The following is an 18,888-nucleotide window of genomic DNA, read 5'->3' as shown; positions in this document are numbered from 1 at the left end:
TGACTCAAAAGAGATAATCCGAATTATTATGTGTGGTAGGGAAATGTGCCACCGTTGCTTCAAATTGCCTGAGTACATGTAGGGCTTGTGTCAAGGTGTAAGGAGTAGTTATTCCTTGACTGTAGAAGGGCAAAGTACAGCAGATGTTGAATGGAATAACAAGGTGATCTACCAAGTTTTAAGGTAAAATAAATCATGCACATGTCTGAGGATTTTGGTAAGGGTTTGAGGTATTTGAAAAGACAGACAAATAAACAGGCACTTCCTTTCCCCCGGGCTCCAATATATAGTGTCTTTTTTCTGGAAAAAGAAGTGCTGGAAGTCACCATGAAGACCTTCCTTGTTCTCTTCTAATGGCAATAGTGCCCACCTAAGAGGTGCCGGAACTGACTTCCGGCTGAAAAAAAAGGCCCTGGTGTCTCCTAAAATGGTAAGTGTGGTGGTAGAGACCCATAGCTAAGTGGAAAAATGCATCTTTTTCATGGAGAACATATATACCATATATACCAGGGCCAGGGAACCTCACAACCAGGGGCTTGGTCTCTGGACCTCTCTGTCTAGCCTCAGGGCTCTCCTAGGCCACACCCTTTCACCATCTCCACTCCTCTCTACAGGCCACAACCCTGACCAGCCCTGCATGGCACCCCACTTGAGTGTTTCCTTACCCAAACCAAAAGTGTTTTTGCTCATGTGTTGAAAAACTTCCCACACACCCTATATATACAGGTGCCAGGTTAAATCTGGTTGTGTGCAAAATCCCATGTGGAAAATTCACTAAGTCATAGCAAGGACAACCACAAAACTATCTGGCTTTTATCGAAACACAAAATCTGGCCAAGGAACTTCCAGATATGATTTACATGTAATTCCAGGGGATATTCCAATGGCAACCTAGAGAAATGGTTCCCAAACTACCTCCTTCCCCAGCACCAAAATTTTTGAGGGTTTTGGTGGACCACTCAGTCACTTTTCTGCCTGCTGTTTATTAATTGTAATGCATTATACTAGATGTTAAATTGTGTGTGTGTTTATTTTAAAAAATGGAATTCAAATTTTAATACAATAAAAAAATAAAAGAAGCAATAAAAATGCATTTCAACATCACTACGAATACTTTAATGGATGTGTCTTTTGTGCTAAACAAAATTCTGTTATGTTCTGTGTGGCATTTGCCATTTTGAGTCTTCGGTTAGATTCAGAATTCATTCTGCTTCTGAATTTGGACACACACACACACACACACACATATGCCAACAACTCTCACTCTAACTCACCCTCTTTCTCTTGTTTGCACTCTCTCTTAGCTTCTTCCTCTCCTCCTTGCTTTTTCTTTCAATCCCTTTCAGGTGCCTTGCCAGCCCCTTTTCCCTACTCAGGACTTCAGCCTTTCTTGCCACCAGATGTGGCTTTATTTCTCTAAGGGAGACAGAGGTTCCTGCTGTCATTTATGGTCTGTCCTTCTCACCTTCCAGATGGTTCTAAGAAGGACAGAACAGCCACTGTGCCCACACACACACACACACACTGCACTCGCCATTCTTTGCAAACACACACACTGTCCTTCACACAAATGTAGCTATAGTGGTACCTCGGGTTACATACGCTTGAGGTTACATACGCTTCAGGTTACAGACTCCGCTAACCCAGAAATAGTGCTTCAGGTTAAGAACTTTGCTTCAGGATGAGAACAGAAATCATGTTCCAGCAGCGCGGCGGCAGCAGGAGGCCCCATTAGCTAGAGTGGTGCTTCTGGTTAAGAACAGTTTCAGGTTAAGTACAGACCTCCAGAACGAATTAAGTACTTAACCTGAGGTACCACTGTATGCTGCTTTGGAGAGTCACTGCCATGCAAGCTCATAGATCACTGGTGGATCGCCAAACACATTTTAGGAACCCATAACTTAGGGATATGCAGAACACTCCCTTCCAATTTCCCATAACCTTTATGAATTACTTTGGAACTCTGTTCGGCTGCTCCCACAACTTTTCCAGCATTTTGCCCATAATGAAGTTCCAAAATTTGCTTGGAATAGAGTGCTAAATGAAATTGCAGTATCTAAATCTCTGGCACTTGGGGGTGGGGGGTGGGGAGAGTAGTGCATCTTAATGCCAAATGTGTGTTATGTGTTTATGGCTATTCAGAATAAAGGAAAGACATTCAACATGATACTATTTATTTCTAGTATTCTTGAAATGAGTCCTGACATTAAATAGAAGTTCCAAGGTTAGGGTTGCAATCCTAAATACATTTACCAGGGCATAAGCCATAGTGAAGATAGTTGGACTTGCTGTTGTTTAGCCGTTTAGTCGTGTCTGACTCTTCATGACCCCATGGACTAGAGCACGCCAGGCCCTCCTGTCTTCCACTGCCTCCCGCAGTTTGGTCAGACTCATGTTTGTAGCTTCGAGAACACTGTCCAACCATCTCGTCCTCTGTCGTCCCCTTCTCCTTGTGCCCTCAATCTTTCCCAACATCAGGGTCTTTTCCAGGGAGTCTTCTCTTCTCATGAGGTGGCCAAAGTATTGGAGCCTCAGCTTCACGATCTGTCCTTCCAGTGAACACTCAGGGCTAATTTCCTTAAGAATGGATGTGTTTGATCTTCTTGCAGTCCATGGGACTCTCAAGAGTCTCCTCCAGCACCATAATTCAAAAGCATCAATTCTTCGGCGATCAGCCTTCTTGATGGTCCAGCTCTCACTTCCATACATCACTACTGGGAAAACCATGCCTTTAACTATACGGACCTTTGTTGGCAAGGTGATGTCTCTGCTTTTTAAGATGCTGTCTAGGTTTGCCATCGCCTTTCTCCCAAGGAGCAGGCGTCTTTTAATTTCATGACTGCTGTCACCAACTGCAGTGATCATGGAGCCCAAGAAAGTAAAATCTCTCACTGCCTCCATTTCTTCCCCTTCTATTTGCCAGGAGGTGATGGGACCAGTGGCCATGATCTTCGTTTTTTTGATGTTGAGCTTCAGACCATATTTTGCGCTCTCCTCTTTCACCCTCATTAAAAGGTTCTTTAATTCCTCCTCACTTTCTGCCATCAAGGTTGTGTCATCTGCATATCTGAGGTTGTTGATATTTCTTCCAGCAATCTTAATTCCGCCTTGGGATTCATCCAGCCCAGCCTTTCGCATGATTAATTCTGCATATAGGTTAAATAAGCAGGGAGACAATATACAGCCTTGCCGTACTCCTTTCCCAATTTTGAACCAATCAGTTGTTCCATATCCAGTTCTAACTGTAGCTTCTTGTCCCATGTAGAGATTTCTCAGGAGACAGATGAGGTGATCAGGCACTCCCATTTCTTTAAGAACTTGCCATAGTTTGCTGTGGTCGACACAGTCAAAGGCTTTTGCATAGTCAATGAAGCAAAAGTAGATGTCTTTCTGGAACTCTCTAGCTTTCTCCATAATCCAGTGCATGTTTGCAATTTGGTCTCTGGTTCCTCTGCCTCTTCTAAATCCAGCTTGCACTTCTGGGAGTTCTTGGTCCATATACTGCTTGAGCCTTCCTTGTAGAATTTTAAGCATAACCTTGCTAGCGTGTGAAATGAGTGCAATTGTGCGGTAGATGGAGCATTATTTGGCACTGCCCTTCTTTGGGATTGGGATGTAGACTGATCTTCTCCAATCCTCTGGCCACTGCTGAGTTTTCCAAACTTGCTGGCATATTGAGTGTATCACCTTAACAGCATCATCTTTTAAAATTTTAAGTAGTTCAGCTGGAATACCATTGGACTTACTTCTGAGTAAAATTGCATAAGACGGTACTATGACTCCTAATGAGTGAACTCTGGCTCAGGTGAAACCTGTAAACCATATACAAATGGAGAAAGGAACCATTTGTGATTTCATTATGAAAATATCTAAATGTCATTTTCTGATTTTATTTGAATATCAAGTATACACTTAAAATAAAGAGGATGAGAATTAGAGAGCTATCTCAATCATTTTCAGAAGCAACATTCCATTTGGCAATCACAGAAATGCCTTAATGAGGGGGAAGGACAACAAGTTTGTCTTTTTAAAAAAAATAGAATATTCATAAATATCATTTTGGATCATCTTAGCTTTATTAAGATGGAAGAAGTATGTTTTATTTTGGCCAGTATCACAATGATATTAATGAAGAAAATGATATTAGTGAAGAAAAAGAGAACACCATTATGATGTGCCATAACTGCAAGTATAATTGTAAATATTTTGCTTGCAAGTTAGTAGAAAATCAAGATATAATAAAATAATGATTATTAATATTAGTCATAGTAGCTGTATTACTAGTAGCAGGTGAATTCATTCTGAAGAAGGAAAAGTTATTTCTGTATTACTAAATTCTTCAGATACAACTGAAAATAAAAAATACAGGATCTGTGCTCTTATGTCAAATTAAATAGAGTGTTGCATTACTAACATGACTGCAAAAGGAAGAGAATGTACAGGAAAAGTATAATTTAATTATCATGAAATGTCTAATTTTAAGGAAAACAAAGGCGGTGCTGACTTCAAGGTATGTGAAGAAAGTAATGTACAAACTGGAAAATTAAGGCAAACTGTTGCCTTGCTTTACTTTCTCCCACCTTCACTCCATCCCCCAAATAAATTAAATAAACCAAGGTTCAATCCTACTAAATCTTATTATGGAGTAAGCCCCATTGAGCTCAGTGGACACTATGTCTTTCTAAGAAAACAGGCATAGCATTGGGTTGCATGGAACCAGTCGCTCTTGGATAAACATGTTGTTGTTGTTTAGTTGTTTAATCATATCCGACCCCATGGACCAGGGCACGCCAGGCACTCCTGTCTTCCACTGCCTCCCGCAGTTTGGTCAAACTCATGTTAGTAGCTTCGAGAACACGGTCCAACTATCTCGTCCTCTGTCATCCCCTTCTCCTTGTGCCCTCCATCTTTCCCAACATCAGGGTCTTTTGCAAGGAGTCTGTGAGGCAGCGGTGTAGCGTGGGTTATCAGCACCCGGGGCAAGGCAAGTAATTTGCGCCCCCTAACCCGGGGCAAGGCAATTAATTTGCGCCCCCTAACCCGGGGCAAGGCAAGTACAGTAATTTACTCTCCCAAGCAGCAGCAGTGAGGCTTCTCTTTCCCCCGCGCTCTCCTGAAGCTGCCTCTTTTCTTTCCTTTTTTCCCTTTCTCCAAGGCTTTTCGCTTTCTCTCCTTAATTGATTCCTCCTCCACACCGCAGCGTTTCCTGGCTGCTTCCCCCCCCCCCTTCCCCTCTCTCTCCTCCTCACTCTGCTTGCCTTGCCCTGCCCTGCCTGAGGGCACCCTGAGGAGACTCCGCTCTCCTTTTTGACCAGGCGAGGTGGAAAAGTCTCTTCCCGCCCCCTCGCCAGACTCCCTGCTCAGCTCGGCTCACTACCCAGGCGGCCAGTGGAGAGAGAGCCGCAATTACCATAAAGCTCCTCTCCCTCCGCTTCGCCAAGCTGTCAAAGCCCGGCAGCAGCGGCAACGGCAGCAGCAGGCGCAGCCAGACCCCCGCCAGCCAGCCAGCCCGCCCGCCCGCCCGCCCGGCTTCCTCTCCTTTTTTTGCCCGCGGCAGAAGGCTTCGCTCTCCCCCTTCCGCGACCTCCTCGCCAAGCCGAGCGAGCGCGGGCTCCCTAACCCGTGGATTTTAGTAGGGGCAGAGAGCTGCTAGTGCGAGCGCGCCCCCCGCCCATGTTGCACCCGGTGCGGCCAGCCCCCCTGGCACCCCCCACGCTACGCCACTGCTGTGAGGAGAACCTGAGCTTACAGGGTTAAACAGCTCAGAGTGTACGCCCTGCCTACTGTTGGGAGGGGGGAGGTTCGTCATTTCCGAGAGCCTCAAGCCTTTATTCTTCTCTCTACTTTCGCTTTTGAGGAGAGAGGACGTGTTTTCACGATGCTGTTCGCTGTGATAGATAATGGATAGTCTGCTGTAAATAAAACTGCTTTTAGCTGCTAGGATCCTGAGTGGACTTTATTTAAGCACACTGAAGAATGCTCTGCAGTTTTTGCAGTTTTTCTCTTACTGCTGCTGATCTCTGCTTTTGCTCAGAGCATTGGAATGTGGACTTTGGAATGCAGAGGCCTGGTAAGAGATTGCGCAACGAAAGCGGGCCGGACGCCAGGCTTATCTGAGCAATAAATCTTCTTTAAGAGAGTCTTCTCTTCTCACGAGGTGGCCAAAGTACTGGAGCCTCAGCTTCAGAATCTGTCCTTTCAGTGAGCACTCAGGGCTGATTTCCTTAAGAATGGATAGGTTTGATCTTCTTGCAGTCCATGGGACTCTCAAGAGTCTCCTCCAGCACCATAATTCAAATGCATCAATTGTTCGGCGATCAGCCTTCTTCATGGTCCAGCTCTGACTTCCATACATTACTACTGGGAAAACCATAGACTGATTAATAACATGATTGACCAAGGATAGCCAATTTTCAGGGTTCGTTAATCTGCTCTTGTATATTTGTCAAAGGGAAATGAATCCAGATCAACTCACAGTACTTTTGGATTTACAAAGAGGAAGCCAGTAGTTTCTAAACTAAGTTTGCAAAACATCAGATATATAATATGATATATAATATTACATCTGAACAAACATGTATATCATTGACTTAACTGTAGCCCAGCAACATCCTCTAAGCCAGGTCTACTAATTTATTCTTTTTTTATGTCAGCTCTTATAAGTCACTTTTCCATCCCAAAAGCATACAATTGTTATAACTTATTTTGTGTGTGCTTTGTGATAGCTAAGTCACAGTTCCTATTAGACATTACAGCCATCAAAGCAGTGTCCGTGTAGAAATTGTGTTTTCCTGTAATACAGCTATGTTGGCATGGGACACAGGGAACACACACTATGCAAATCAGAATAAACAATCCAAAAAAATGCACGCAACATAACCATATCAACTTGGAAATAAATCCCATCAGTTCCAGTAGGTCAAAGGAATTGTGCTTGGATTTTCTACCTACATTTGGGATAAGTTCATAGGTATGCACTTTAGCTGTGTGAGAGAAAGCCAAGATTTTGCAACTCTGCTGCACATTAGTGTTACTACCAAAGATGCCTGCTAAAATATAGCTCCACATCCACAAAACTGTACAGAATATTTTTACTTCATGCCATTAAAGGTGCTAAATTATTTAATTTTGAGATATCAATGCTTATTAAAATCTCTCACAACTTAACACACCTTGCACGGCTAATTGTCTGCAGACTGCTGGCTAATAAATTATGTTTGACTTCATTCCCCCCCCCCTCAAGCAATGCAATTAAAATGATCCTTAATCAAAGTTAGTATAAATACATCCATACTTATTTAGAGTTATAAGGGGGGGGAATGCCTCTTTCTTTTCAGACATCATTAACAAGTGATGAAGAGAGGGGCAGGAGGACTACTGAATTTATATTAAAGCACTGATGTATATAGCCTGTGGTTCTCCATATGTTGTTGGACTCAGCTGTAGTCCTTGTGGACAATGATGCGGTATAATGGCATTTATAGTCCACCAATATCTGGAGGGCCATCGATTTCTCACCCATGTATGAACTCATTTTTCTTACATGACAGGAAGTCCCAGACAGATCCTCAGTACTCTACCTTACCACCATTACTTCAAGCACTCTCGACCCTCTTTCATATCTCTTCTGCACTCCTCTGCTGCAACCCTGAACAACTCTAGATCATTTCACTGGTACATACACTAAATTTCCTCCTATTGTTGGGCATTCCTTGACCAGATAGTGGAGCATTTATGTGTGGGATGGAGGTAGACTATCTAATGATATGATTGGCAACAGGGGTGCCAACTTGAATAAAATATTGTGGGGGCCCAGGTAAGCACTGCTCAGCATCATCGATCACAAGACACAGCACACACACACCATGTGAATGGCAATGCCCATGACTTTGTGGGGCCCAGCTCCCTCAAATATTTAATGGGGGATGGACAAAAGTACCCCAGCCCCTTGGAGTTGACTCTTATGATTGGCAACAACTTTTAAACCATTCACTGCCTCATGTAAGGGTTAGTGGTGTATCAGCTAATGAGCTTCATTTTCTGCAGTCATGAAGCTAGTACCTTTGATATTTTGCATAACAGTTCAGCTAGCTATGGCTCTATGTCACATTGATAAACATTCAGATAAATACTTAAAAAAAACCCCAAAGCTTATATGTTAACACACAACTAAAGCGTATTAAAAAATAAAATACAGTGGGTTTGAGCCCTGAATTTGCTATGGCCCTGAATTTGTTGAGTTGTGATGTTGTTCATCACTGACCACTGATCATGCTGGCTGGGGCCATTGGGAGCTGGAGTCCAACAAAACCTGGAGAGCCACAGGGTTCCTAAACCTTTTATAAATGTAAAGTTATTAAAATGTCTAGTAAATATTACCATAAGTATATTTTTTTAACCTGAAACATCAATCCACATATTATACTTTAACAGTATAGGAGAGACATATTTCTACTTACAGCCTAATCTTTTTATAGGTCACACTGCACTTAATTTGGACTCATATTTCCTGGTAAAGTGTGCTAAAGACTACAGCTTTAATCTCCTTAAATTCATGGCGCTTTGAGACATATTTACAGAACGGTAGCCACTGTTCTTTCGCCAACCTTCAGCTACTGTCTTGAAGGGAAATGGTCACATTTGTGCCATACAAGCTGACCAACAATTGATTAACCCTAAAGGTGGTGAAGTTTTTGTTTTAAGGGATTTCACTAAGTCAGCCCACAAAAGTTATTTTTTGAGACTGTATGTCATTGTGAATATATCTATGTGGCACAAGCAATGATAACTCAAAAATTATACCTTAGTGAACATAAGTGTAAGATGGCAACTGGAACACTTGAAGCTCCATTAGTTCCATGTTTATTGGAGAACAATCATACAGCTGATGATTTTAAGGTGCTGCAGTTGAGCAAGTTCATATATCAACACAGAAGGGACAAGAGCCATCCATCCATCCACCCATCCATCAATCTCTTTTACATCCCATCTTTCATCCAAGGAGCTCAAGGATGGCATATATGGTTTCACCCCTCTCCATTTTATCCACACACAAACCTGTTTACTTTCTGGGTGAGAAGCGTATGGGATTTAGATAGTTACCTCTAATGGTCAAATGAATTTCACAGTATTTCTGACATAAAGTTAATTTTAGAATGTCTGCTTCCACTTTGGATATACGTTTGAATCCAAAATGGCATACACACACACCACGGTTCATTAGTGATGAATTTATATTAAATGGTCCACACACCACACCACTTTATCAGTTGATCTGTGATGTTTCTCCAATGTTACCACATTATTTCTGTCTGGCAGGACATCCTTGGGGCTTATCCACACTTAGCTTTTGCACCACTCTTTCAAGGCACACTTCCACACTTAAAAGCTCTGTGTCCAAGCGTGTGTGTGTTTGTGTGTGCTTGCCGCAGGGCTTTCTCCACAAAATTCCACGCTTTAGTGCTCACTCGGAGCAAATGACAATTTGGGTTTTCTGTGGATTGCCATTGTGTGACCCAGCCATGACAGCCCCAGCCCCCAGGGATCATAAGAAAGGAATAAAGACTCTGACAACGTATTATGGAATTAAATTAGGACACAACTTTATTAAACTTCTGAATGTAGGAAGACCTTGGCTTAGGCCTTGGGCGTGTACCCCTCCCAGCCCCCCAGCCGGGGAACTGGGGAACATCAGGGTAAATGGGATATGGGGTGCACTGTAAGACGTATGTGTAGCATGCAGCCCAGCCCATATCCCCACACGTAGGGTAATTCACTGGCAGCCCATTATAGAACCCCTTTTAACAGGGGACCCTGGAAGAAGAAGAAGAGTTTGGATTTGATATCCCGCTTTATCACTACCCTAAGGAGTCTCAAAGCGGCTAACATTCTCCTTTCCCTTCCTCCCCCACAACAAATACTCTGTGAGGTGAGTGAGGCTGAGAGACTTCAGAGAAGTGTGACTAGCCCAAGGGTCACCGAGCAGCTGCATGTGGAGGAGCAGGGAATCAAACCCGGTTCACCAGATTATGAGTCCACCACTCTTAACCATTACACCACACTGGCATTGATGACATGGGGGGGGTGAGTCACCACTTCACCCCCTCCCATTATAGGGAAGAAAAGACTAAAGGATACCACCCAAGGCCATAACCACCAAAGTTGTGATGAATTGCTATGGGGAAGACAAAACCTGCCAATGCCGGAAAAAAATTTCCCGGTTCTTCAACAGCAACCAGCAAAACAGGAAGAAAAAATTAACCTGCAAAAAGAAAACATTAAAGTAAGGGAGGGGAAGGTAGGTGAATCTCCCGAGCCAACTCCCTGGCTACTATCGGCTCCACCCCCTGTATATAATTGGGACTGGCCCCACCTCCCTGCAATGAAACTTAACTACTGAGGCTGGGCATGAACCTCCAAATAATAGCACTGAGAGGCAGGCCAGTCCCTGTTTGCCATTAAGTTCCCTGGGAACTGTAGCACCGCGTGCAATCCCGCAAAGGGCACCCACAATGTAAAGTGTGAGTGCTCATTACTGCAATTTAGCTTTAAAGAGCAGGTTTTTGTGGGGAAGCAAAAAAACAAAGCAAAACAAAACAAAAACAGGTGCTTTGACATTTAAAGTGCAGGCTGTGCCTGGAAAGAGTGAAGGAAAGATAAGTGCGAATAAGCCCTTATGCTATAGCGCAACATACCGTAAGTGGGGCCATGAACAAAACTGGAATGTTTGTGGCATAAAAAGTGTGACAATTTCACCAGGAAGCTAGGAGACATGCATTGATAGCAAAGAAAGCATTATGTCTGCCCTGAAACCTTTGTAGGTGTGAAAAATATTGAAAGTGGAGATTGCCTATAACTTCCCAGATACAATCATGCGTGCAGATCATTATGAATGCACAATAAAAAGGGTCCAGAGAAAAACTGTTGTGTGAGATTTCTTTCCTTGGGCTAGTAGAGTTACAATAGTACTTTAGACAGCTTGCTTTGTTTACTGAAGCACATTTGGGACCCAGTAAGTGTGAATAATTTTGTTTTGATGTCTTTTCATGTCACAAAGTACAGGATGATGCAGAGAATTATGTATATCTTGTAGGAAGTAATTTTCCTCTAAAAGAAGATGCATCAAGTTGGAAGTATTATGTCTAACGTGGAAAAATTCAGAAAGGCTAGTGCACTTCATTGTTGAAACTGATAAGAAAGTTTTCCCCTAAAGGACTTAGAATTGATTGTTCGCCTATAAGAATCTGAAAACAGCAGTTGAATCTGATGTTTATTGGTGAGCTGTAACATTTACTATGTACATTTTTGTACATGGCTGAAAACTTATTCATGCAACGCAGGTACTGTCCTGAGAACTCTTTAGGGTGAACAAACAGGACTTAATTTAACTAACAAAGAAATAAATATTTGGATACAATTTGGGTCTCTTTATTTATTGTGCAGACTATTGTTATAAGTCTATTGTTGCCAAACTCAACATTTGCCACTTGCCAGCCTCCTCCTCTCCTTCTGTATTAGGCTGTGAGTCAGCTATCTAAATTGCTAAGGTGATCTGCCTTAATCACCCAATACTTGTCACTCAGTGTTGGTGACTGAGTCAGGCAAAAGCTAATGGTATGCTCTGAACAGCAAGACTCCTTAACTATAGTGAAATGAAGGAGACATGATATTGGTACTAGGGATGGGAAAGATCTGTCAGTTTCACTTCTTTCAGTCTTTCAATTTTCCAGTATTAAATTCAGTTCTTAAAAAAAAAACCCATGAAAATTATTCAGCAAGATTTTTGCAAATTTCTCCCAACGAACAAATTTTTCTAGGCAGTTTTGACTAGTATACACATTTTTTGCAAGTCATTTTTCCTAATGCATTTCTGCAGGCCATTTTCACTAATATATTCATTTTTACACAGACTTTTAACTAATTGGATGCATTTCTGTGAACACTGGTTACTTGCAGAACTGCATTTACAAAATCCGGGTATATGTGAATTTCAAAGGCTGGCCATGTTTCAGTTCTCATATTGTTTGTCTGAAATTGATATGTCCAGCTTTAAATGTGAACTGAACTGAATTTCTTCCCTAACCCTGTTTGGGAATTGTCTATCAATGCATTTGAATGAGGTGGTGGTGTTCTGAATTGTTAGAGCACAGCAGACTTTTTCACCTAAGACAGCCTTCCGCTGAAGTGGTACAGGCCAAAATTCTACCAGCTCATAATTCAGTCCTACACATGTCTAACCAGAAGCTAAGTCCCAATAGGGCTTAATTCCAGGTCTGCAGGCTCAGTCCACCACCCAATTTGTCTGCATGAGTAGACCAGCTCTTGGAATTGAAATTGAGGATCATTTCTGCCTGAGATAGTTTATGCACCTTTCACAAATCACTGTGAAAACCACTTCTCAGATATGAATACAGTGGGGTTCTAAATGTTTCTTGAAGTGAATTGTGTTTGTTTTCATGATCATGAACTATGATTCAACCACTCAAACAACACACAATGTTGTGTAGCCTTTCACATTTGCATGGACAGGTGGAGACCCCCCAAACCCAGGCGACCCCCGGGTGGAATGATGACACCCGACAACGTGTTATGGGATTAAAATTGGCCACAACTTTATTAAACTTTCAGATGTAGGAAGACCTTGGCTCAGGCATTGTCCGTTTATCCCTCCCAGTCCCCGGCCGGGGATCTGGGGAACATCAGGGTTATCCAAAGTGTGTGGCGATTGGGCTGACTCTGGAGAACATCTGTTCAAGTAGAGAGACCGCTCCCCTTTACGCCGTGTCATAGGGGAGAACACTGACAACCCATTGGCATATGGCCAATGCCTCCCCTCAAAATACCCCTTTAATGGGGAACCCTGGGATTGCCGCCACAGGGGGGGGGTCACCGCTTCACACACACACACACACCCATTGATGGAAGATAGACTAAAGGATTCCACCCAAGGCCTAAAAACCACCAAAGTTGTGACATTTTGCTACGGGGAAGGCGAAACCTGCCAATGCAGGGAAATTCCTTCCCGGTCCTTCAATGGCAACCATCAAAGACCTCAGCAGTGCCCACAGAGCTGTAAAGAAGAAGGTTAAACTGCAAAAGGAATCCATAAACTGAGGGAGGGCAGGGTGGGGGAAGTTCTGGAGCCAACTGAGGACTAACAGGTAAGTTACACCCTCTATTATGAGTGTGGGGTGGTCCTAACTCTACCTGGCCAACCCCCTTGGCAACGCCCCCCCTCCCAGCTGGGATTGGCTAATTGTGGAGGCTAGGCGGGAACCTCCAGGTATCCAGCTTAGGGGAGGGGGGGCGAAGCCAGCTACCTTTCTGGGAGTCTCGTAGTCCCGGGGGGGGGGGGGGCTGCGCACGACCACACAAAAGCCGCCTGCCAGTTAATGTGGGGAGCAGTCATTGTTGTCCTTTGGCATGAAAGGACTGTGACACTGTATTATCAATATGCTTGATTACCTTTCCCTACTATGTTTTATAACCATTTCTAGGAAGCACACCTAATATGAAATAATTAGTTTTGAAGGCACAGCAATAATTCTCTTTCCAGGCTGCCCTCATCAGTTCCACTTGGCAGATAATGACCACTGACATGAGTAATTGTTCAATGCATGATTTTGGTTACATGGTCCTGAAATAAGTTTGCTACAAGAAGGCTAAAAAAAATAAAATATAGGATTCATCTTCTGATATATCTCCTTCCACTCTGTTTATTAGCCAGTTATTGGGGTGGGGAGAGAATCATATAAACCACAGCTACTCAGCTGCTTACTGCATCAAAGGCAATTTGGTCAATTTAACACACTGTCGGGCTGATTTGAATGCATTTCATTTGACTGAACTCAAGAAGTATCACACTAGGGCCAGAATTCTTGAATGAATGAGCTTCTCCAGTCACTTCAGTGGAGGGGAAATCTCCCTATGAATGTCCCTTTGCACTTCCAGAGCTATTGAAGTAAGTGGGGGAGACTTTGGGGAAGGGATCAGCTGTGTTCCTGTCCCTTCCAGGAATTATATAAAGCTGCTTTTATACATAATCAGACCAATGGCCCATCTAGCTCAGTATGGTCTACACAAGGGGTCACTAATGTGGTGCTCTCCAGAGGTTGTAGACTAAAGCATCCATCACCCATATCGCTGGTCTTGCTGGCAAGGGACTTGTAGTCCACCATGTTGCCAACCCTGGATCTACAGGAAAAGGCAGCAGGCCTCCAGTTTCCCCCAGGTTTACCTGGAAGTTCTGGGGCTGAACCTGGGATCACCTGTGCACAAAATTGCCCCCTGACGATTTTGCTGGATTACGTTAAACATTAACTTGGGCTGCTGCTTGATCTGCCTTTAAAGAATCATGGGGGGATCTTCTCTCTCAGGTGTCCCCTGGAAGCCATCAGGTGGCAGCAAAGGAAGAGATGGGAAGCAGGGCCTTTCCTGAACCAACAAGTTCCTCTGACAACTGTCTCCCAGCCATTTCATCAGGCTGTAGTGGAGTACCGTAAGAGGAGCAAATCACAGACACACCATTAGCTCTGCTGATACAATAGCCACATTTGGTTCCTCTTCCCTCTGAACTCTTTCCATTCTGGAAGGCCTGTAGTGGAACTGCTATGTATTGTTAAAAATGCTGGTTTTCCTTCCTCCCCTATCCCCTTTTCCTTTTGTGTTATCATTATCTTTTTTTTTAGATCATAGCTAGGGACTGCCTTGTTTTTATTTATTATAACTAAGCCACTCTAGTAGTCTTTCAGCAGAAGACTGGGGTTAGGATGCTTCATGACATTAGTCCAGTGATATTTTTTCTGACTAGCAGAGTCCCGGGAAGAGGCCTTTTCCCCTTTAGCTGGAAATATCAAGGATTAAACCCAGATTTTTCTATGTAGGAAACATGTGCCCGGCTGCTACATGGTCATCCTTTACTGCTCAATAGTAATTCAACCTCCCCCGCCACCTTTTAATTTGAATATTATTGAGCAGGGAAAGCCAGGTTCAAAACAGCAGATACAACCACAAGACAATAGAATGAGAAGATAAAATCTTTTTCAGCACAACAATAGGAAAAGCCAATAAAGCTTATGCATAGTACTGCTGTCAGAACCATTTTGACTTCCCACCCACCTTCCCCTTTAAACTAACATCCCACTCAACCAGCACAGTCGTAAAGTGAATTTAATATAAGCATATGCAGTTGATCACAGTAAAGAAATGCTTTTATTTACTGGCTTTAGAACTGTTTGTGCGTGTGTGAGAGTGTGAGCATCAAATATGAAATGAATAAGAGCCAAGCTTCAAGAGCGTTTTATCCTCTCTCTCTTTTTTAATTCTTCAGCCAGCCAAGTTTGTTCTATTAACTTGCCTGTGATTGCAAAATACCAAAATCTATATAGCCAGTGGGTTGATGTTGGCACTGTAGGTGATTTTCAACACTGAACAATACTTAATTTAGCAGCTGCAGGTAGATATCTAATTAAGCCTTCAGGTGTCAAAAAGGGAACCTTCCAGTCCCCATTACAAAAAAAATCATCTGAGGGTGAACTTCATGCCAAGTGATTTCCTCAAATTGTCCTACTCTTTCTTTTCAAAGAGCTGGTATATAGGTGCAAAGACTCCCACAACAGAACTTGTCCTCAGAAACAAGACCAGAAACAGTCTTAAGGATTTGTTTAATCTGGGATGGCGTACACTCTTCTGCTAAAACACAGGACAATGTTTTTATGGGGGAGGCAAATGGGTCATGCTACCTCACTTTGGGTCCACCATTGCACCCCACCTTGGACCTTCCCTAATGCTGAGCATGTCTGGCGTAGGGCAGGTTTGTAAATGGAACCTTGCTGGAACCAGGTTATGAGAAATAGGGTCACAATATTGGGCTCTTTTTGTGTGTTTGTGTGTACCTCAACATCTGCATTACTCAACTTGCTAATAACAGTGTACATAAATTAACATATGCAAACAATTAGGAAGAAGCAAAGGCTTCAGACAAATGAGCTGCAGACAACCACAGAGCATGGCATATTACATCCAATTCTGCAAGGAAATCACCCTTGTTTAAAGCTCTGGTCCATTTGATGTACAAGATTTTTGCTGAAGCTGGTCTTCTAAGAGTTCTCATGGGCACTAATAGGCTGAGAGATGCCTTTTGAAGTGCCCATTTTATAGCAGCAACACTCTCTGTTCACAAGTCAAGGTGTTCTAAAAAGACTGCTAGAAACTCCAGGCACACATTCCTTCTTTCTCTCTTATAGCCCAATTGACAGACCCTTTTTATGATCTCAGCTTCTTAATGTTGCGGAACATCATTTGCCAGTAACTTTTTGTGTGTGTGGTACATCTGCCCTCAGTTCCCCCCTCCCATTTGTGTTCCCTCCCTAAAACTCTTTCAACCCTGCATGCACATTTCAAAGCAATTCTCCTTACATCTTGCATGTATCTCTTTGAGGCAGTCATAAATGGAGTGACCTAGAGGTTTTGTGGTTCACTGAAAATCTTTGGATGGGCTGGCGAGCTCCTTCATGTCCTCTGATAAAATAAAAAGGTGCTGCCCAGAGTCAGCCGCAGAAGGTCACCTGTCAGCAATTGTTATGAGCTGCATAAAAAATTGGAAGCATGTAATTCTTTTATCTCCTGCAGAAGGTTTGACAGCACAGGTGAATTCTCTGTTAGGTAATTCATTGCCTTTTGCTGGAAACACCAACGACAAAGGCCCAGGAGATGTAGAAAATAGCATCTCATGTAATTTGAATGCTTTTAAGAAGAAGGCAGGTTATGAGAAGCTTTTACTTCCAAAAGTTCCAGTCAATAAATCAGTCCCCATGAATACTGCATATAAAAAATGCAATGCTCTAGGGATAATTCAGGGGCTCAGGACAGAGGACGGGCAAGTATTTGGGGGCAGGAGTTCAATAAACAAGCAGGCAGAAATCCAAAGCTGGCAGGCTGAAGGTCTAGTTGCAAAGCAGTCTCTATCAGTGATAAAATGCTCAGGCTGAGTGAAGTCAGAAGGTCTGGAAAGTTTTTAACAGGTTGACTTGCAAGGCCAGGAACTGTGGTGTGAATGTCCCAGTTAGAACTGTCTGTAATACCTTCATGTATCCAGCCAATCCAAAGGGACAAGGTGCTAAAAAGGGTGGCTGCACTTCAGCATCAGACTCTCATGGAGGATACTGATTATCTAGATCTATTTCAGTCTGGATTCACATCCAGTTTCGGCACAGAATCAGCCTTGATCACTCTGCTTAGTTTCCCAGTGGCGCTTGATACCATCAAACATGGTATCATCCCGGAACATCTCTGTTGGCTGAGAGTCGGAGTCACTGTGTTCCACTCCTATCTAGGGGGGCCATCTCAAGAAGATCAGGGAACCATTTTGTCCCAAACATCATTCAACATCTATATGAACCCATTGAGAGAGAAGTCATTAGGGGATTTGAGGTATGGTGACTTCAATGTGCTGATACTAGCCAGCTCTGTCCAGCATCCTTTTCTCAGAGTGGTCGACCAGATGCCTATGGGAAGCCATTGGCATCTTGTGCAATATCATGTTCTAGTGCAATATCCTGTTCTAGTGAAATATCCTGTTCTTGCAGTGGTCCAACACATGTCTATGGGAAGCCCCCCAGAAAGGACCTGAGCACAATAGCACTCTTTCCACTTGTGATTCCCAACAGCTGGCATCCACAGGCATACTGCCTGTCTCAATGGAGGTAGAACATAGTTTGCATGGTTAGTACAATTAATAGCCTTCTACTCCATGGGTTTTGCTGACAGAAGTTGTCATATGAATCCTCTGGGACCAGTAGGATGGGGCAAGGGAGGTGGGCCCTGTCATCCATTGGTGGCAAATACAGATTTTATCTCCTTTCCATGTAACTGGGCATCATATCACATCTTGTGACAGTGAATTATGTAAGTTAATTATACAATGCATTAGGATGTACTTTATTTTATCTATCCTGAAGCTACGACTAGTCAATATAATTTGACAGCTGATTGTTGATACAGTGCTGCACAGGAGGGAGGAAAAGAATAGATTCATTGTCTCCACACCAGTTATAATTTAACAAACTCTCTATCACATGTCCCTTTAGTTACCCACACGGAAGATAAAATAAAAATTCAATGCTTAAGACTTTCCTTGTAGGGAAGGTACTCCAACTGTTTGATCATTTTGCTTGCCTTTTCCATCACAAAATGTGCACAGTTGGTGATCAAAATCAGCTTAAAATATATTATTTTGACTTAACGCTGCAGTGGATTAGGCTGTAAAACACCATCCCTGGAGGCTATAAATGAGGTGCCATTTACTGGAACTGAATAAAAGGGCTGGCAAGGTTTGAGTTTATTATTATGAAAGTATTGATTGTGCAACACACAGTCTTCTTGGGATTCACTTCAAAGCATAAATTATATGGAAGAGAAATTAGGAGCAAGACCAAAAAAAGAAGGATGGAGTGGTGGAGGGCTGGCAAATCAATGTTTCTGGACTCCATCTTCCATCAGCCCCAGAAGATGGAGTCCAGCAGCATCTGAAGAACCACAAAGTCCCCGTCCCTAAAGTTGAGCTACTGAAAGTTTGAGACTAGGCCTCAAACTAATTTATGCTTGAAGCTAATTCATGCTTGTGTTCTATTGCATCTGACCCACAAGTACAGTATACAAACATAATTTAGGACTAGAAAAGAAATCATATATAGCTATTCCAGTCTTCAGAGGGAAGGTGGTCATTAATTTTTGGCAGAATGGCACCACTTAGCTATAAGAGGGAGACATCAGTGGGCTTCCAGGGTAGGGAGCAGACATCAGGATTACACACACACAATCTATATGGGCAGAACACCTCCACAAACAGCCCAATGGAATGGAAATAAATACAGAGCATTCTGCACTGTG

Source organism: Podarcis pityusensis (assembly GCF_964106645.2).
Source record: "Podarcis pityusensis genome assembly, chromosome: 4".
Classification (NCBI taxonomy): Eukaryota; Metazoa; Chordata; class Lepidosauria; order Squamata; family Lacertidae; genus Podarcis; species Podarcis pityusensis.
Note: the sequence above shows the minus strand (reverse complement) of the source record.